A 23,172-nucleotide genomic window follows, 5' to 3' on the forward strand; every position below is an offset into this window, starting at 1 on the left:
TTAACAAAAAATATTTTACTTAATTTTAAAAATATATTTTACTAGCTGTTGCCCACGACTTCGTTCGCATCTAAAGAATTTTACAAGCCCTTTGGAACAGTAGGCAGGTACAATTTTCAAAATGAAAGGTTTCAACCTCGGACCTGTTGATATTTATGTCATGCATGAAAATGATTGGTTGAGTAGTTAAAACGTATAAAACAAACAAATTTCTTTTTTTGTAATAAGTATTAAGAATGTATGAAAATTTAATATTCGTATTAGGAATTCGTATATAGGTATATACTTTCAGGTAAGAGTAAATAATAAATCAGGTTTACAGTAACAGAATTTTTATTTAATGCAGATCCATTTCGCACTATAGCCGATATTGTACAAAAAATTATAATATCGCTTTCCATTCATATTATATATATAGTGATAGGTATAATATATACTTGTATAATATTACACAACTCTTCACACGTAGTTACAGTCATAAAACACAAAATCATTTAACTAGATTCCCTCGAGTTTTTAAGTATTTCTCTTTTATTTAATTAATTAATATTAATTATGATATATTACAATAAATTGGGCCTACCTATTTACGTATGACCGACGACAAAAAATTACGTATTTCCATGAGCGCGCATTAATTAATAAATAAACAATTTAAACGATAGTATATATAATAAAATAATTTGTATATAAACATCGAAAATAGTGTGTTTAAAAACAAGTGAAAAAATTTTGAATTCCGAATATATTCACATTCAATTATCAGAAGCTTCATAAATAAGATGTTTTTTTTTTTAATATTTACAATATAATATTTAACAGTTTTAAATTAAAACTTAGACGTAGATTCTTTCTTATAAGGAAAATAGTGGATGGCCATGGACAAATTGGTATAAAATGTATATAAGTATATCGTAGAAAAGTTTAAGCATATGACTTTTTTTTTAACCTCTGTCATAAAAGTTATTGCACTTCAATAGACTTTCTAGACAATGTTTTAAATCTTATTCAAAATTTAAAACCTAATCTAGGAGTTAACGCTTATCTAAAGCAGTAACTATTTGCAAAGAGGAAAATTGCATCGTAAAGACTTTGAAGATAAAAAATAATAAAAAAAATAAAACTCAAAAAAATATATGACACTGTGTAAGGTCAGCATAAAAACTGAAGGAACTGTTTAAAAATTACCAAAAATTCTACTAATTAAAAATACAAAACTGGCATTTGGCACTTTCGTTCGATGATCATTTAAAAAAAATCGAAAGAATCACGACCAAATTTTTGACAATTAGTACTAAATTACAGGAGACAAATTACGTATATGTTTATAGGAATCCAAAAATATTACCACTACTGTATCTTAAAATAAATTATATTATTACTTAATTTAATTAGCTATTCGTATACTGGGCACAACTAGTTTTGATTCTTGTCATTTTTAAGTGACTATTATAGGTAAGCTAAGAATAAGTTAAGCTATCGACTAACATGGAATATTTTTCATACTAAAGCCTTTTAAATTACGTATATAGGTTTCTGACGTGACGTATTCGTTTGCTTCTAATATTTACGCTTGGAACAATAATAATTTAATTTAATCCATCATCTATAACTGTTGTATAGATTTTAATAAAAGTAGGTTATGCACCATACTTATGTAAGTGCCTATTATACGTATAAATATCAGGATTGTTATGAACATGATCTAGATACTCGTTTACAAATAAATTCGGTTTGACAAATAAATAACATATTTAGTAACGATTTTGGAGACGTCTTCACAAAAAATAAAAACAAAACACAATATTTCCACTATACAGGTTGCTCAGAATTATTTTCGGTCTAAAGACACTATTTCAAGAAATATTTAATATGCCGAATTGGTTTTCTCATGAATTTATTTTACAAACGTAAATATGTATTTAATAGTTTTGGTAACACAAAGTTTTTACACAGCTCTATAACATTCCTGATACTCGTAAATATTTGATATCTCGTTGGACTATTCATCTAAGAAAATGTAATAATTAAAAATGAAATACTTTTTAATTTATTTAGCTGAGTGTGTTTTGCTAACGCTACGCCACGCCAGTCTATCTCTTCATTGTTCCATTTAGACATTAATATTTTTCTGAACGTATACAGACGTTGTACATCAGTTGTTAATTCATACTAGTTTTATAAATATTTACATTAGGTAATCTTAACACGTCACTGCTAAATTGGATAAAATCACCTATAAATTTTAAAACGATAAAATGACAGGTGACTATATGCCGGTGGTCTTAAAGACCTCATAAATTTGAAATATATTATCGTTTAATTAATATGTCGCAGTTAACGTGTCACCCGTTTTTTGACCCCACTACTTGGTGTTATCAATGAAGCTACTTAGGAAACAATTTGGGCAAGTGATGAGTTGCTACGACAGATAACCGTATTTGTACATTTTTCACTATATTATCCTCTAACCATAACATTACTAACTGTACTAGAAAATACTGCTCCAATTTATCTACAGATATATCGCTTTGTAATAAAAAAATCAGATGAAAAGGATTTACGAAATGCAACAGTATTTAAATGTGCAAGAACAGTATTTTATTGTAATACAGGCAGGGCAACTTAAGAGCTAAATTTTGCATCGATCCATGCGTGTTTTGGCAGATAAACTGCGATACCGGGTGAGGGATAGTGGGGCACAATTCGCACGATAAATAAAAACACAATTCCATTTGAAGCTCGAGGCTGCGGCGCGGCCATGTCCCGTGTACCTCAGCAGGCGTTCAAGATTTATACAGGGAGATGCGGAGCGATATATCACGCGGCAGAACGCGGGAACTCTACCTAGCCTAGTGTGGACCAGCCACCGGCCGATGGAGCGATAGCAGATCAGCACGATACCGATACCTAGCTCGCCCGTCCGCGCGATCCGACACGACGCCCTCGGATATCTCAATCTCGACCTCAATATTCATACATATCGTTCGTGTTTTCATAAAATATTGACAGAAGCTAATTAATATTAATAGAACCGTCTATTTAATAACGAGCGAGATTAACATAACGCATACATAACTCAGGGTGAGCGATAAATAAGCGGACATCGAAACGTGTATTTTTCATACGAGCATCATATAATTTATAGTCGACGATGATATCGCGACTGGTTCTTTTATTTGTGAAATAGTGATACGCGGAGTGTGCTCGGTAAGCGTTACTAACGGGAAATTTTGACGATAAATCTTCGGCAGTCGATTGCCTAAGCGTTCGTGTGGGCTGGCACAAAAATTTATTCGACAGTCGAGTTTGATATCTTGATCTCTCGACGTCAAACCGACTCGGCCGAATGGAGTAAATCAAGTGGCAATACAACAATCCGCGCGCCGCGCTTTATTGCGAACTGAGCGAGACATCTCGGACCGTCACACGCGCTTACTCTGACGAATGTCACGCGACACGACACATGCGACACCGCGCGACACATGCGACACCGCGCGACACACGCGACACCGCGCGACACTTCGCGACACCTACCGATCAACAGCGCTATACGCGCGACGACCACCTGAAACAAAAGGAAAAGCGAAATTAATAAAATGCCAATCATAAAAAAATAAAATAAAATGCCGAACAAAGCTTTCCGCAAATGTATTAAATATTCATCCATACGCGTAAAATTATGGATATGTATTTTCATTCATAGCGCTGTAATGGTTTATATTCGATAATATGATTTTTGTCAATTTTCTATATTTAATTAATTTTTATAAGGAGAACCGAATTGATTATGATTTAGTTAACGAGAGTTTTACTTGATACGATACCACTTTAAAATTATCCACGAATCATGATACTCCTAGAATATTTTTTCCTTGCAGACAATAAAAACCCGAGGGAAAAAAAGACCAGTATTTCTAACAGCACCATATTCCGCCGTCACGTGATCCCTATGTATCTCTACTATACGCTCTACACGATCCTTACTAAATCTTCCTCTAAAAGAAGAAAGAAATAAGCAGAAGCAAATAAGAAGTAGTAGAAAAAGAAGTAATAAATAATACCTTACTTATTTATTAATGCCTAATCATAGTTGCGGACGAAATGTTTTTCTTTGAAGCGTATGGTTGTTGGTGCAATTAGAAGAAACACAACATTTTTACAAAACAACATTTTTTTGTTTATGATATGATATACATTGTCTACATTTTTTATTTAATGATGATTTCTTTGGTATCGCTATTAAAACTCATTAAGGTTATTCTCGCCGGATCTGAAATAATTTCCAAATTTTTCGAATCAATCGGTTTGAAAATAATCTTCTAGTTATGTATAATAAACTTCTAGTAGGTAAGTACCACCAGTAGGTAGCCGTTAAGAAACTCAATAATCGCTATCTAAAAAAACTAATCAAAATTACATAAACCTGACTGATATCTATTAGGAAATTCGGGAAATAATGCAACATAGGTCACTCTAACGAGAAAGACTCCTAAGAGATGAATATGATGTAATTATATTTAAATTTGGCAAACTGTAATCAGCTCTAGAACGTGCCAAAAAATTAAACATACTCATACCTACTAGAAAATCATAATCCCCATTTAATATTCAGGTAAAAAAAAATCATTTAATGAACTCAAAAATCAAGCGTGGAAATGTTAAGGTACTTTTCCATCTAGGTGTATAAAAAATCAAAAAAGTTTTTTAAAGTTCAAGTTAATTTGTAGCGTAATGCGAATTTGATAAAAGGCCCTATCTCAGGCAGGCAGGCTCCGTCGAGCCGGCTCTGAAATTAAGATGTAACATGATGCGAGAACGAGCAAGAGCCGCTAGATTTATTGCTATACCACTTTGCATATGCTGATTTACAAAGAGCGGTGGTATCTAGCGGAGCTGTTACCACTGTGACTAAATGTATTAGGTGTGTCATGAACACCCTAATCAATATTATTAAATCCACTTTAGGCTTTGGAAATGTCAAGTATTTTTTAGTAACTTTATCACATTGAGGAGGTCGATTCTGTTCATAAAAGTCAGCAAGAACCTTAACAGTAAGTATCAATGCTTAATCATATTGTATGATTAGTTAAAATATAATATAATCAATAATGAGAAACTGTCTACCGTATTATCTGCGAAATTCTTCTCATTTAAAATATTAATTAGAATAAAAAATAATATTGAAAAAGAAGGTGACGTTTTAATAAATACTGCTAAATTTATTCGAAAGACATTCATTTTTATTTGGGTTCATGTGCTAAATAGATTGTTGCTACTGGTTTTTTGGAAATACAGGGATAAGAAACACTATACAATGTTAATGATAAAATACGATTTACGATACGACATGTCGCACCCATGATAAAAGACTTTTTCCATGCATAACTGTTTACTTCTTAGCAAAGCTCGACAAAATAATAATTGTTTAATATCGAATCGCAAATTACATAGGTAAATTATGAATATTATTTTGTAATTTCCCATTTCCCTGTGTTAAGTTAACATTATGTGGTACTCTTTTAAATCTAATGTATTATCAGCTCTAGGCAGATCCCTCGTTGCTGATATTGCTCGTTCGCTAAAGCGCGCGAGCGGGACGACTGTCTGGCTTACTGTAGTCAGCAGAAAGAAATATCAGCTTCACTGTATAGCGTAAGCTTAAACTATCTATATCTAAATACTAGCTGTATTTACTTACGGTTTTACCCGTGTTTCGTATGTATGTGATATTCTAGGTTAAGAATAATAATTAATCAATTTCTGTGCCAATTTTTATCCAAATCTGTTCAGCTGTGGCGTTATAAAGGGTGTAACTATTACGATCTTGTTTTATAAGATCAATGCAGAAAAATAGAAGAAAAGAACTAGGTAGGTAGGAACTAGGTAGGAACTAGGTACAAAGGAATATCCTAAAAGGGTTACAGAGGAAAATTAATAAAGTACTTAGTAAGGTAAGTATAATTAAGGTGTATTTGTTACAAAGAAGGTAATCATTTTCAGCATATATTCTGAAAATGATTGATGAAAGAGGGCTTTTGGATTATCGAAAAACTTGTTTGGTTACCGATCATAAGGTTCAGAGATCGAGTCATCGTATCAAGAAAACAAACAACTGGATTCGAAAAGTCAGCAGTTTCGATTCTATTCTATTCGGGCGTTTATAGTAGGTACAGATATAGCGATGTATGACGCACATCACATCCATCTAAATCGTCCAACTAAATCACGCACAATTAAAAAGTCGTCCAACTATCGGCCAACTAAAAATTGACAATGAGCGGCCACCTTAATCGTTCGAGCAATTTTTTGCGAGACTAGATTGAGTTTCAATACAAGAAGACTATTAGGTATTCATTCGTATAATTTAATTCGTTAATTAAAAGTCAACAACGAAACATCCAAAAGCCACCGAAATAGAACGGTTAATGAACTAAACTGGCTAGTAGAAACATCCTGAATCCAATTCTATTTGCAGACACTGACCGGTACAATCAAGAACAATGGAAGAAGCAGGCGCTCCGTCAAGTGCTGGCGGCAATAAATCCTGCGGGACGCGCAATTTGTTGAGTTACAGCATGCGCAGGCCAGCCACCGGGCCAACGCGAAATTAGCTCCCACAGAGATAAATTGATGCCGGCCCGCTAAATAAATTATTTGGGAAAACCGTAGAAAAAACGGGCGTCTTCCCTTGATAAGGGTTGCACGCATTCTACCGTGGAAATAATGAATATCGACCGCCCTGTTGCGTAACACCGCCCGACTACATTATACTTATTTAAACGACCTAAATTAGCTGCATTTGTTTTATATTATGCTAGCCACTCACCATCCAACAAGCTCAGGTTCTTGCAGCGCAAACGGAAGGATATCCGATAACCTACCACACCATATACGAATTGACGAACAAGATAATGCATTCATAAAGATATTAAGGGACTTTTGTAGTCAAAGTGCTACTACGCGGTAAATAACTACATACATGATAAAAAAAATCATAAAAACGATCTCCCTATCACTCACTCGACAACCAAGGCTAAGCCCAAACTGGGCTCCATAGCTTGCATTGTATAATAAAAGTGTGACTAGTATAAATTTTATATTATATAATGTAAAACATGGTATTGCTTGAATGAAAATAAATAAATAAATAAATAAAACTGATCCGATGAAACTGACAAGTGGACTTATTGAATGGTGAGTGGCTAGCATTAGACTTATCTGACGCTCCGAGGTTTGACCCGCGTAGTTCCCGTTCCCGTGGGTGCAATAGATCTAGTAATTGCACGCTACCTCACATACGCACAATCTTGACCTCTTTATAATATTAGTACCAGATCTTTTGCCGACTACATGGAACTAATGCACCGTTGTTGAAGAGACTATCTATTTGAATAGACGTCGGTAGATGATGGATCCTATGTATGGAATGGAATGGAACCTAGTGATCATTGGCAAAGTGGAAGGTAAGAGATCTACAGAACGTGGCCTCATTTATGAATAATAAAATCAGAATTTTATAAAACCTCTACCTATAGTTGATTGCTACAATAGGCTCCTTTATTTATGCTTTGCGTCATTTTAGCGTTCTAATCGGTGATAAAATACATGTAATTCGTTATTCACCGCATCGTTAAAATAAAACATTGTAGGAAATGTCACTGATATGTTGGTTTTTAGAACACGTCAAAAAATAACGAATGCCAACGATATGGGTCGGATGATAAGTATTGTTTTTCCGATTTTAAAATATTGGTAATAAAAAAACGTCGATTTTATTTGACTCACGATAGTTTTAACTACGATTTTTAAATTTAAATATTGTTATTTAATATTTCAAAAATCGTTTTCAAACCATAAAAACCATACCTATAAAAAATCATATCGATCATATATGACAAATACATATTATATTAATTTGTAAAGGTAATTCTTAATCTTCTTCTGCAAATCGTGTTTGCTACTTACAATAATGCCACTGCATGTTTTAAGACAAAGATCGCTACTAGCAATAAGGCTGCCGTTTGTTATTCACCTATTGAATCCTATTGCTATCTACATAAATAACAAGCCAATGCCCGCGATTTCGTCAACGAGAAAATAAGGTCGAAGGTCATTAATCACTGTACAAAAATTAATCTAAATCAGTTCAGGTGTTTAGCTGTGAAAAAATAGAGACAGTCAGGTTTACTCACGCACTTATCTAGTATGTGTAAGTATGAAATATATGTCTAAATAAACAGTGCATGGGATGGGTTCGAAGAAAAATTGATATCACCAAGAGTTATGATGTCGGTCGGAGCGGTGACGTCATAACTCACGGTATCGTAGTCGACCGTACATGCACCCTGGCCATTGTAATTCCGATCGAGTAAAGATAAATTTCACGGCACCGGGGCTCCGTTTAAACTGCATTGCAATCACTCAATCCCGTTTATCTAAACAACAATCAGAATTATAAGACACAGAGTATTGGCATCGCTTGAATCATTTAATTCCATACCCCGCTTCTGGAATGTAATCGGCGTATTATCACTCCACGGCATTTTATCGCCGAATTTTTTTCTCACGAGTGCAGAAAAAGGGTAATTAAACTCGTGTACGTGAATTGTTCGCATTTATTTTAATTGCTACTTATGGGATGACAGATATTTTTTGTGCACGATGATTTTTTTATATGAAAACTTCTTATAAGTTTAATCATACCAGCTTGTACTTAGCCAAATAATATATACAAAATTATATACCAGCATACCTAAGTCTAAGCGAATCTCAGGGATTCGTCCTGCAGTGGACGTACATCGGCTGATATGATGATGATGATACCCAAGTCTACTTTATATTTTAAGTATAGGTACGCAGAGGGTACCTTAGTAAATTTATAAATTTAATTTATGAGAGATTTTTCTAACGCAAGTAATCAAATAGTTTAAATTGTATATACACATGAATAAAATAATATTATTTATATCTAAAATCACTATTTGATCTATACACAATAGTCAATATATTTTTTAACTAAGGTGTTAAAAAGTGACGATCCATATCATAATTATTAGCTACCCAACCCCTGTGGTTACTTTGATGGATTGGATAGCATCAATTCGCAAAATCCGTTTTTCCCGTGCACCGACAACGCTGCAATGGCCGACCAAAAAGGGTTGGCGCACCCTTTCTTTCAGCGAGGATTAATCTTAGTTGTATATTCGAGATTTAGCCAGCAATAAGAAAGACACATAGGTGGGCTTACCGAGGGGCGCGCGGCAAATTGTCTCAGATTCACCCGCCCCAGCCGCGCGAGGATTTTATTACATTCGTTAACGCATATTAGATTAATGTGTAAATACTTGAATTTGTATGCAAATTGTAAGACGACGACGTAAAAGATGATGATTTATAAGTGTTAAAATTCTAAAACTGTAACTTAAAAATTAAAGAAGACTTTAATTTTTAAAGAAGAACGAATCATGTACAGTCGACCTTATTGCTTCCAAGCAATTTTTGTTGTCAGGACCTGTAATAGTAGAGCAGAATGATACTAAACTATACCTATTAGTTGACAGAAACATCAATGCAATAATAATATGTAGGTAGGTACCTATCTGGGTACCAATGTAATACAAAGCTACGAATAAACAGTTCGTTAGTAACAGAAGTCTAGTATTAAGGCTTATGACGACCTTTTATTATTTACTTACACAATTATTACGATATCAAGTTTAAGATCATTCTATTTATACTCATACAAGAATATTATTATAAGTAGGCCGAGTCGGTTGAGAAGTAAAGCCACATTCGTCCAACAATCGAGTTTTATCACACCTTGCTCAAAAATGTTATAAAAAAGTTATTCTCCATTTCTATCGGAATTGGGGTTCCATTTTTAAAAAGCGCCCCTGGCGGGGCTCTGCCACCCCTACCTGTGCAATCAATTCATCCCCACCGACGTATGCGGGCTGCGTGACGTGTGAGACCGCCGTACGCCATTTCTGTTTCGGTTGTTGAACGACGTTGTGTTCATAGATCGAATATTAAGCTACTAGTACTTCACTATATTTAAAACCAGCAGGCATATTCACTAACGATTTATGTTACTTGACATAAACGAAATTGAGATTCTATGTACTTATTGTATGTATTCTGTGCTAACTGACATCTTCATGGATATCATACAGTAGGTATATAACATTTCTCAGTTGATTTGATGTTTATTTTAATAAGTTGTTAATAAAGACCAAATTAGAGAATAGGCTAGCAGGGCCATGGCCAAAATACATGAACTTACATAAGGTAAGAAGTGCCTAAGACTTTTAGCTACAAAACTATAACAACCTAAGCTCCAAAAAAGCAAAACTTATAAAAATTTGACTTAATACTGCGCAAAGGCAGCCTTGTTGCTAAAGCACTATCTTAGATACAACTTTGCCTTTCCTTGATTAAACCTACTATCTATAGAATCACAAACATATTTTCCACTACCTAAGTAAAATAAAACTTTAAAATAAATCTTAAAAGAGTAGATAAAAGGTCAACTCATAAAAAAATATGTAGGTAAAAGAGTTTAAAAACAGTTTTTTCGCGCTGAATTCCAATCCGCCCCCTGTCGGGTCATTAATCAGGATTTTGGACGGGCGAAGCTAAAATTTTGAACGCTATAAGCCGGGCGTAAATTTTGTATAACATGACACTATGGAAAAAATAAAAACACATTAAACATCTAATACAAAAATTTTAAAACGATAAGTAAACAAGAAGAATGCTATATAAACTAAAAGGTAAGGATAAAGTAGCTCAAACAAATAAGCAGTAAAAAGAATTTCCCTTGTTGTTAATTCTTCCATTAATTGAGCTACGGGTACTTGTAAGTCGTCGTTATCAACCCATATTCGGCTCACTGCTGAGCTCGAGTCTCCTCTCAGAATGAGAGGGATTAGGCCTTAGTCCAACACGCTGGCCCAATGCGGATTGGCAGACTTCACACACGCAGAGAATTAAGAAAATTTTCTGGTATGCAGGTTTTCTCACGATGTTTTCCTTCACCGTTTGAGACACGTGATATTTAATTTTTTTAAATGTACACAACTGAAAAGTTGGAGGTGCATGCCCGGGACCGGATTCGAACCCACGCCCTCCGGAATCGGAGGCAGAGGTCATATCCACTGGGCTATCACGGCTTACTTGTAAGTAATAAGTGTAAAAACACAGTTATGACTGACTAATTTGCGTAGACAGCAATTAAGAGTTTCTAACACGCATAACCTTATGATCTTGTAAATAAATTTTAAGTTATCTCACAAGAACGCTACTTCACAGGATTGTATAAAGAGCCGTTAGCACGCATTCCATGTCATAATATAGGTTTTATTGCATTTTCTCACCAAGTCACTCAAGCAAGCATCTTTTTAACCGCCAGCGCAAAAAGAGAGGTGTTATAAGTTTGACGTGTCTGTCTATCAATCTGTCTGTGTTACCATAACTCCAGAATGGATGAAGCGATTTCAATTAAGTTTTTTTTGTATTAAAGGTGTTGTGTCGCCAGTGTTCCTAGACATGTTTAATGAAAATCGGTTGAGCCGTTTAAAAGTTGTAAAGGGTGACAGTGGGGAAGAATAACCGAATGTCTGCAAATATACTCGATTGGGTACAAAAAGTGGAGTTCTATTTTACCTTTTTCACACAAATTTTTTTAGTAAATATTATCTAGTTAAGTAGGTACCTTCAACCTTATAGTTATTGATCCGTAACATATTTCATATTCTGAAATGAAACTCGAGCTCAGCAGTGAGTGATGATGATGATGACATTACCTAGATATTTGTTAAGTAACCTCTTGGTTTTTAAGATATCTATTTATTTAAATATTTTTAAAATTGCGAAGACTTGTACTTAACTTAATAATATCTATCTCTATCGTGCTATAACTATGCTTATTACAATAAAAAATACATACATACAGCCGAACGTAGAACCTCCTCCTTTTTGGAAGCCGGTTAAAAAATGGTGACTCACAATGTACCTAATACAAAACATAATGTATGTATGTGAATGTATACTTAGATATCAAAGTAATATTTTGAATTCCAAATACCGGGAGCAAGCTTCCATGAAGAGACGTAACTGACAAATCAGTAGATTTATGTCGTCAAAGACGCATTGAGAGAACTACCTTACAGATTGCCGTCATAGTGAACTTTCACACTGCACGGATTAATTTTATTTTTGGACGCGGCTAATGCGAGCAACGCGCGGTCTCTAATCCTTCCTTTTTTTGCTATTTATTTCCGTAACACTTTGTTATGTGTCGCCATTAGGCCGAATATGTGAGGGTTCCCGGCGCAACTATTTTAGGTTCATACATTAGGTTAACGCTTACGTGGTTTTAGTTAAATGGCTTTAGGGCGAATTGTTTTAGTGATGACTGATGACAAATTTACTTAATTGCAGCTGCTTTTAGGTATTTATGATCTTGAAAAATGTTTAGTAACTTTAACAGTTTAGCTAATAGGTAATATACCTACATAAAAATTAATTTTGTCAGAAATCAATGCTTAAAATACTGATTAAAAGTTTACTTGAACTTTTAAGAATGTCTTCTTGCGAAATACGAGCTACAATAACAATCTTTTCGTATATCTATACTAATATTATAAAGCTGAAGAGTTTGTTTGTTTGTTTGATTGAACGCGCTAATCTCAGGACGCTAATCTACTGGTCCGATTTGAAAAATTCTTTCAGTGTAAGATAGCCCATTTATCGAGGAAAGCTATCTATAGGCTACATTTTATCCCTGTATTCCTACGGGAACGGGAACCACGCGAGTGAAACTGCGCGGCGTCTACTAGTAACTACATAGTTGAGGATGCCTTTTATATTTTAATCACGAAACTATCATATATCAATGGGGACGCACCCCCATAACTCACATAGTTAATTTAAAATACAGCGGGCAAGGAAAAAAAATAGTCTTGCTGCCAAATATTGAAACGAGAAAAACTATTTAATCCGAAAACTTTTGTAGGTTGGTAGGTATGGCGGAATAAATCAGCGAGTCGTCGTCGATGCCAAAGAAATAACACGATATTGTTGGCAACATTGCAATTTATATATTCGCGTATGGCAACATAATCTGTCAAAGCTACTGCGCGACTGCTATCATGTTGTAAGTCCCGGAGTGGTATTAATTATAGTATCAGTAATCTGTTAAAACGTAATACATTTCTAGGGTGTCTTATAGATACGTATACCTTACATAATAATGAAAAGAGAATGTGTCCTGACTGACGCACCGATTGCTTGATTAACCCCCTATTTCTATTCAACCCCTATTTCATTTCCTCTATCTTTAGTCACAGGGCGCCATAACTATCAAAAAATTAATGTTCTCAGTTAGGTACCTACTTATGAGAGATGACAGAATGAATTAAGAATACTTACTAGGTATACCAAAAAACATCCTGTATTATTTAATCTTAAAATATGTATCTTTAGCTCAGGCTTTAAATTAAAAATGTGTATGTTAGCTTTTTTTGCAAGAAACTGGTTTTATTTAAAGCTTCTAAGGCTAGTAGCAACTTGAATTGCAACAAAAAAATCTTCTCATTTGAATTAAATGTTACTCAGAGAATAAATATTCTAGGACTTACATTTTATTCGTATGATAAATATGTCCACACTTTATTGTTAGTTTTATAATTTGAAATACCTATAAACTTACTTAGTGTACCTCCTCATACTAGTAGGTGCATTGCACTTTCTAGGCATCAAAAAAGTTAGTCTCGTCACATATCTGTCTTTATTTAAACATACTCGCTATGACTATCAATGCAATCCCAATTAGCGATTTGAAGTAATTTTTTTTTTAAAGATTTTATTAATAGGTTGTTTGCCTCAGACCTAAAATTTCCATTCCTAAAGTTCAAGACCTATCAACAGTGAAACTAGTTTGTGTGCAAAGAGGGTACAAGGTTAAACTTTAACACGAGTTAATTATAATTTGTAGATTTATCCAACGGTCTAAGACACAATATTTGTTGAGCGGTAGAATAACAATCTTTCATCACGGTATAAACAAGGGAAAAATATAACAATATCTTGTAGAGAGAAGATTACTCCAGGGACGTGATCTTTATTACCCAGAATCACGTGATCTCACAATAAACTATTCTTCATCACGGTAATTTAGTAGCGATGTTCACACTTTTTATTTTTTTCCCTTGTATTCCTTAGAAAAATGGGAATCGTGACAATACATCAACTTCTCCGGACCTCGTTACCAAAATCAACTCCATCGTAGATCACATTTGTCTAAGACATTACTGGTTAAATATGCCGTAAGGTCTTAACATCCATAAATCAGACAGTCAATAATCACCTCTTTTAAAATTAGATAAAGTTCAGTTTTCTATGCAAAGTTATTGAGTGTCCGGACAAAATTACAAAGACAGAGACATAGGAGAGTTGCGAGCCACACACGACGAATTACGAGCGAAGCCGGGCCGCGGGGCTGAGTTATGTGACGCTCTGACGTTGGTATATAATATTTTTGAATTATGATTTGTTCTTACAAATCCTTGATTCTGTTTTGGGTACACGTATCTAGTTATGATTTATTTTGGGTCTGGCACTGGCGAATATTACGAAGAACCGTCTAAAAAACTCTACGTAACAACGAAGCAGATATATTTATTATTTTTATATGGTTCTAGTTCGTTTCTTTACTTGGGCACTTGGACTTTATACAATACTATAATAAAAGAGACTTATATGCCCTGAGGATGTATTCAAATTAGCTGCAGATACAGCAGCGATAAAGTCGCGTTGATTTGTCGATATATGTCGCTAATATGAGCCCACCCTTATCCTAAACTAGGCAAATACTCTGAAGTGCGATCCTGTTAATTTTTGCAATAGTTGTAAAATGGTTATTCATCGGTAGTAGGTAAAACATATGATATTCCCGTAAGACGTTTCGACACTCCAGCAGGACACTTACAGCGCAAATCTGATGCAGAGCTGATTTGCTATTTAGGTACCTATACCTATATTTGTGTAGGGTTACTTATTGACTACTACAACAGGAATTAGACTTAATCACTATTTAGCAATGATTAATCTGCTATCAATAATCAATATTCTTTTCGTTTTTGAGTTTTTTATAGTTAATGGAACAAGCACATGGAAAGTCATCGCTTTTCAACAACATTCGTAGACATCTGGGATCATCTCCGACTATTTGGCATACACGTCGACCTTTAGTATAATATACATTAGGTATAGGTGTTAACTCAGGTTGTTAACAGTCTCATGTGATAGTAATTTCACGAGTACCAACCAAATCCTTCACCCTCGGCTTAGCTAGTTACAAAGAATTCTATTAATTTTTTAACCATTTCTATTTTTGTAAAATAAAGTGTATTTTCATTGTACGTGTTATGTTATTGTTTGTAAGTAAAGTTTTATGTCCAAACAGTTTTCGAGGAATGCAAGATGGCGCCGCCGCGAGACGTGATTTGTCAAAAGCAAAACAAACAGCACGGGAATAGTTTCAGTTGACAAGTTTATTGCATATCGTACTCTTCTCGGCAGTTCCACGAGATGGTATGAATTTTGAGAGCTTTATTCACAGATAAAATTAAAATTTTAAAACTGTTTTATCTGACTACTAGAATACCTACTAGATTTCTTTGTAGGCATCTATCTAACTTCCTACTATCCTACTAATATTATAAACGCAAAAGGAATTTTGAGAGCTTTATTCACAGATAAAATTAAAATTATAAAACTGTTTTATCTGACTACTAGAATACTAGATTTCTTTGTAGGCATCTATCTAACTTCCTGCTATCCTACTAATATTATAAACGCGAACGTTTGTATGGATGTTTGGATGTTTGTTACTCTATAACGCCTCTACTACTGAAGCGATTTAGCTGAAATTTGGAATGGAAAAAGATTTTACTCTGGATTAACATATAGGCTACTTCCCAACACCGATTTACTGAAGTAGGTACTACTTAAATACCTATGGTACTGAAAACTTACTGAAATAGATTTTACTCTGGATTAACATATAGGCTACTTTTTATCCCAAAAAAATCCACGGTTTCCCGAGGGATTTGTGAAAAACTAAATTATGAAATACTACTAAAATGGTGCTTAAAAGATTCGTCGTCTTTCAATTGTAGTGTCTATTAACGACTACAAATACCTATTCTGCAGGTTAATTCACTTTATTTGCCGTAAATATAAGAAATTGAGATTATAAGTAACAAATGATATCCGGTGCCTATTGGTGTAAGTATATCATACACTACCTAAGAAGATGAAATTTCTCAATTGATTTGATGTTTATTTTAATAAAGACCAAAATAGTGAATATGCCAGTTGTTAAAGATGTCATATTTGACTACGTCTTACATGGGCCAAAAGCCAAAAGACACAAAATGCGAGACTAATTCGAAGTTCGCTAAGCAACAATATTCAAGCTATTATCAAATCATTTTGCAATAAAATGAGGTGTTGGTAAGTAGGTTAGTTATTTATTGCTGTGAAATATATATACATCACAGTAGATAAATATTAAAAAAGCTACTTACATTAAAGTCGAAACACGTAACTAGTTTCTGTAGATATTTGTCTAAGCAGAAGCTACAGGGAATGGTAGGAAGTTTTAGGAACGCCACACTAACGCGACAGTCACAGACAGATAACAAGCAATACGTAAGTACCTACCTACAAGCGATCTAAATTGACAATCACCATCGAAAGCTGGTGGTGCTACACCAAGTACCGTAAGACGTAATTTATCGCGCACGTCTTATAAACCATGTTTTTTTATACCTGATTCACTGCAACTAAGCGAATAGTCTGTGCAAATAGTGGATATAATAATAATCTAAAAGGTCGTTTGAGTTTGAGTCCGTTCGCTTATCCGTGGAGACTGGAGTTATTGAGATTAATTATTAAGTATATCATTAAAACTGTGTGGTAGGTTAAAGCTCCTAACGTGGAAAACCATTGTACACACAAACTTTCGCCGTTATAATATTAGTGATTGTAAGAGGTGAAGTTTGTAGGGGGTTATCTCTGGATCTACACAACCGATTTTAAAAATTCTTTCACCGATAGAAAACTACATTATTTGCGAGTGTCATAAATTATGTTTTTACTCCGAGTTCTTACTGGAACAGGAGCTATGTGGGTGAAACTGCAGGGCATCTTTTAGGTGCATTTTTTCGTCTTTTACAAATTTTGTATTATCTCTGAAACTATATGACTAATAAACATACTGTAACTGTACTGTTTCACAAAGAGCTCTACTATTTCTAGATACTTACAGCTCTACTATTCTTATGGTGAAATACGTAATTACCTCAATTCGGAACTCTCGCAAAACGCAGGCAAGTGTTTCGTCTGCGAGCCGCCTACAGAGGGTCGCTGAAGTTAGGCGGGACAAGAGCGCAACAAGAATAATACAAAATGTTTTTCATTTTCTTTATGTCACCCCCGGCAGTCGTAAAGGCATTAAGCGTGACCAAACTTTTGTTTGATACCAGCTATGTATGAGCGGAATATCTACGCTGCATTCTATAAACTTGATGCTACAAAGATTTAAAAAAAATATTATCATTGCAGTTTATTTTATTTTATTATTATTATTTATTTTTATAAAAGTCTATCTGTAGTGACGAGGAACTGTATCAAAACATTAAATCTACCTAAAGGCCGGCAAGAAGTTGAAAGCAGAAAGAAGTTGGTAGCAGTAGGTCTTTAAAATAATTTAATAGTAGTTAAAGTCCTATACGAGACACGAGGGATGTATGATACACCATTGACGTCCCAACACTGACTTACTGAAGTAGGTACTAATTAAATACCTATGCTACTAAAAATTAAAAAAAAATCGAATCCCATTCCTGAACTCCTGGTAGGTATGTGTGATTGCTAACTTTCGGACCAAAGTGGCAGTTAAATATTATAAAAAATAATTATTTCTTCAAAACATCAAAGAAGACAAACGACAAAGAAGAAAGAAATTTTTTTGAAGTTTATTTATTTCAATTAGACATAGTTTACAAGGTCTTTTGAAACTTCAGGTTATGTCATTAGTGAGTGGTCATAGTATAAAGTCATAATATACCAAATATAAATATTAGAGTAAGGTAACCATATGAATATAGATAGGTACCTACATAATTCGTCTACAGGTAGCATCAAAAAGTTTTATAATTTTGAATTACGAACAATTATTTTCCGATCAATCAGTCCATAATTTAATTAGATCTTATTTCCACCGCAGAACCAAACCTATATCCTTCCATCTAGCGTTTCACAAAATAACATTATGTAATAAGTATCGTATTACATAACAATGTTTATTCCTTATTTAAGGCGTGTAGGTATAACGCATGTATGGGGACGTTCCCATTTTTATCACGAATCTCAGTCCTTCACGCGGGCGGGGAAGATACATGGATATTGAAGAATTAACTTGATTTCCCGACGATAAAGCAAGAAGGAGAAATCTCATTAACGTTTATCTACTTCTTCGGAAGATGGATTTGCACAGAGGTACAATGTTTAATCTAAGTATTTATGTATCAATAATTGTTTAATATTATAAAGTCAAAAGTCAAAGCCAAAATCGTTTAATAAGAACTAATGTTCACTGTGAGACATTTTATAAGTATTGGTTTTTACGTGAATAAAAAAAACACAATGATATGAAAATTGCAAACTTATAACGAAAGATACGAAGCCTGCTAAATGCGCCATAGTCTGGTCTTTTTTATGATTAATATTTAGATTATCTACCTACTGAAATATTTACATTATCCACACTACGTACCTACTATTAATTCTACTAATTTAAATTTTACCTCCACCATATGCAAGTATTTACATAAAGTCAAAGAAATTGAGTCCCGCCTCGCCTAGATACCATACGCCCCTTAGAAATAAAAATTAATTTCGGGCAATTAAAATACAAGTAACGCGTAATATCCCCCAATTATATATATCCCTAATAAATTATATTGATAAGGTAAAAACAAAACTTACAGTAGGACCTGTCGACAATGTGGGTCTCGTATATTTTTCTACTGTTTATTTATTTTTTACTAGTAGGTAATAAATAATTAGGTGCTTTATTTATTACTTTGATATTAACTCATTATAACTCAGTACAACTGACAATACATCTAATTAGATAGATTAATGTATAAAGACTTTTACACTACACGATACGATATCGGACAGTAATATTCGATCATGAGTAAAATAATCAGATATCTAGTTAGCTAACGCTTAATGTAAAAAATGTTGATGTTGAAGATTGAATAAAAAATTGTAAATAAATTTTTTTGTTAAATCTTTAATCTTCTTCTGTTGCAATATTGTGGTAATCATTCCAATTACAAGGTTTTCACTCAATGTAAGAGGAAAGAAAAATATTGATGTTATTTTTTAAAAATAAAAAAAAAATATTAAAAAAAAAATATTCTTTTTTTAATATTCTCTTCAGTAGAATTAATATTGGGTTTTTTATCATTCTATAGGCTGTTAGAAAGCTAGATATACAATGTAATATCGCATCGGATGGTGTGAAACTGTTCTTTTATTTTAGTCATTAAAAAGTTCTTCAATGACACACGCACAAAGATTATTTAATACGCACCTATTTAGTTAATCAATTCTTAAGGAAGTTACAGAGATGGCATTTTCATGTAAATTATAATGTGAAATTGAATTCGTGGTGTTATTTTTATGGCGTGTATGATATTTATCTATCCCATTGTCGAAATTTAATTAACTTTATTTACGAAAAAGAATGAAATTGGTAAATTAATTAAAATTCCTAAATAAGTTAAGGTATCAAGCCCATTAATAACACCAGGATAGTATGTATATTGTTTATTTATGCAGTTTTATGTTTCGGTGAGGGATAAGAGAATACCTAATTATTTTTCAAATTAAACAGTATTAAAATGCAAAAAATATGGGCTATAAATCTATAAATCAAATAACCTCTCTATGTAAGTTTAATTATTATAACTACTATAACTTTTTAGTACCTACCAATGAAAACTGAACACAACATTTCAGAAATATGATAACTGAAGGCACTTCACGAAAATTTACATAAAAATACCGTTTTACAAAATTAGTGTTGATTGAGAAAAATAAATAACATCGATGTATGTCCGACACACTATCGAAATGAACTAACGACTGAACCCGGGACTACCTGGGGGTCGCCTTAATAGCCGCTAAGAATATTTTACGACCATTACCTTCGTAAATACGACTAAAACCTTTTTACTGCTTTACAAACGACAATTGCGCATGACAATACCACCTTTTAAAAATTAAAAACACAACAAGCATTGATTCCTCCGACAATAAGACTTAACTTTTTTAAAGGACATCCATTCTCTTTTTTTATTTCAGAACTGGACGTTGCTTTTGTTCTTTTTTTAAAAAGTTTGTTGTTTTGAATTTAGAAGTGTTTTAAAGCTGTTTTAAGCTTGTTTTGTTGTTTAGGAATCGCATTTTATTTTTTAAATAGAAAGCATAGCGCGGTGAAGTATCGTTCTAGGAAGTCGCCGACGGGATGGGGACGTGCCAAAAAGAGATAAAGTAGTTTTATTGATCTATACGGACGTTCGGGCGGCGCGAGTGCGAGTTGAATGAAACGAAGATAACTTGCCGCCCCAGCTTCGCTCGTCCTCTTCCTTCCAGCAGAAAGTTGTATAGCGCTGTCCCATTCGGGCCACGTGACCTAAGCAGGGTGTAACTCACCCTACAACGGCCATAACTTACTCATAGCGATAGGCGGTACTGTCGCGAAAAACATGTCCACTTTATTTTTATTTTTAACCAGTTTTCTACTTTTCTCTATACGCTGATAAATGGTTTTATTGCAAACCATTTATATTGCAGTGCAGCTTTACAATTTAAGAAGCGTGAAGCTAATGTTTTTGTGTTATGTTATGACCATTTCTCTTTGTTTTATTGTATTTTAAACAGTATTCCCACTAAACTTTAAGAGTTACTGAAATTAAAAATAAGTCCTTATCATTAAGTGTCATGTAGGTACCTACTTTATAAGGTATTTACGAACCTAATATTAATATGCGATAGGTAGTTTATCTTTACACTGATGCGAGTGCAGATGCGGGCGATGGAGCGAGCTATGCTTGGAGTTTCACTGCGTGATCGAATCAGAAATGATCAGATCCGCAGAAGAACTAAAGTCACTGACGTAGCTCAGCGAGTCGCGAAGATGATGTGGCAATGTTCGGGGTACATAGTTCTAAGAGCCGATGGACGTTGGGGTCCCAAGGTGTCTTGAATGGCGACTTCGAACCGGAAAGCAAAATATTTCTGTAGGTAGGTAGGTATCTGTTATGAAGTAAATATGACCGAAATAACATAATACGGAATCCAACTTTCATAATAAAATTATGTAATAAATAGGTTCAATGTTTTCAAGATATTAGATAAAGTTTAACTATACATACAAAATGTATGTTTGTAAGTAATCCGTGATTATAAGTAGGTATTCATATACCTACCTACTTATAAGTTGTGTTCAGTGTTGTTAGCTCTTTAACTAATAACACTGAACACATGTAGACATTCTAAATAAAAATTCAGTTAAAATTATTTGGATGGAATTCACGACATTAATAAGTTTGAAGATAGGAACAAAACAAACATTACGAACCCCGTAGGTAACGCGATATCAAAAACATTAATTCCTTCACCGTACCCGGAAAATATCTTTTTATTTGCCCGCCGTTCATACCAAATGTGCATCACATAAATTACACCGCTCCTTCGTTCTCTCTCGCGCATCTGTCTTCTTCCAACGCTTTATTAACCGGGTCAATCCACTGGGGCCTCTACAAGTTTGACAATAATTAAAAATAAATTAGAAATATTTTCAAGTAGATTCATTGTTGTAATTTTCTACACAATTGTACCTAAACATCTAATTACCTGATTTCTTACGCTATACGAACTAACAAGCAGTTAGTCCACGCTACGGCTAGAAATCAATTATTAAAAAAAACCCACCCAATTATACCTAAGGTAAAAAAATATCAACTTTAATTTTGTCAACATTCTGGACGTACTGAGATACCCTAGACAACTATAGGTAGGTAGGACCTATCAGTGGCGAAGGATGTAATTTTGACGAAGGTAAGTCGTCCCAAAGAAAAGGATATCATACCGCTTGACAAACTCCGGTTTATCATACATCCATACATGTAATATTCATTACAATAATGGAAATGTATGTAGGTAAGGATTATTAAAAGGTAACCCGAATTGGTTTGAATGGACTCTTGGCCACTGGTACCAGCCAAAAATAAAAAATTACATTTACGATATTACTAAAGAACAATCATCTTTATAAATAGACTAGCGGACGCCCGCAACTTCGTCCGCGTGACACTCGATGTAAACTTTCAACTACCTCTACCCTACCCCTACCCTCCCCCTACCCTACGTTGAATTTTTTTCCTGAATTTTCTTTGCTATAAACCTCACGGAGCCCGAGACCTTTCCAACGAATACAAAACTGTGGAAATCGGTTCGTGCGTTCTGGAGTTATAGCGTCAGGAAGGAAAACCCGACTTATTTTTATATAGTAGATAATAAAATGTTTACACAAGCGCACTTAATCGCACAAGGATCCACTCAAATCTCGTCATACAACTTTATCTGTTTACAAAATTAATTTGAAGCGCCACTAAAAGTATAAAGTACCGCACACAATCGCGGCGAGGTGTGAACCTATCGTAAACGTCAACTTAACGATGCCGATAATCGTAAACGTCTCGTAAAACAAATAATTAGCTTGTAAACCGTGCGGGCATCTGTTGAATGTCGCATATTTTTATTGTAAAAAAGGACGAAAGTAACAGTCCTAATTCAGTATAATTTTAATTAATAAACTATTTTATGGGCCCACTAAGACACGTGATAGCCTTGTGGATATGATCTCTGCCTTCGATTCGGAGAGCGTAGGTTCGAACGCGGGGCATGCACCTTCTACTTTTTAGGTGCATTATAAGAAATTAAATATTACGTCAATGTCTCAAACGGTGAAGGAAAAATATCGTGATTCTGCATACCTGAGAATTTTCCTAATTCTCTACGTGT

The 23,172-nt window shown here is 34.1% G+C and overlaps 1 protein-coding gene across 1 annotated transcript in view; it reads right to left on the reverse strand.

The window, feature by feature from the left end:
* Positions 1-315: 315 nt before the first annotated feature.
* The window catches only part of LOC112057782 (homeotic protein ultrabithorax), a 189,988-nt gene continuing 167,131 nt past the window's right edge, over positions 316-23,172 (reverse strand). Inside the window, exon 3 of the mRNA XM_052883739.1 lies at positions 316-3,568. The gene's annotated coding sequence lies outside the window, so the exon portion shown is untranslated. The remainder of the gene's footprint in view (positions 3,569-23,172) is intronic.

The sequence above is a fragment of the Bicyclus anynana genome, chromosome 10 (genome assembly GCF_947172395.1).
Source record: "Bicyclus anynana chromosome 10, ilBicAnyn1.1, whole genome shotgun sequence".
Classification (NCBI taxonomy): domain Eukaryota; kingdom Metazoa; phylum Arthropoda; class Insecta; order Lepidoptera; family Nymphalidae; genus Bicyclus; species Bicyclus anynana.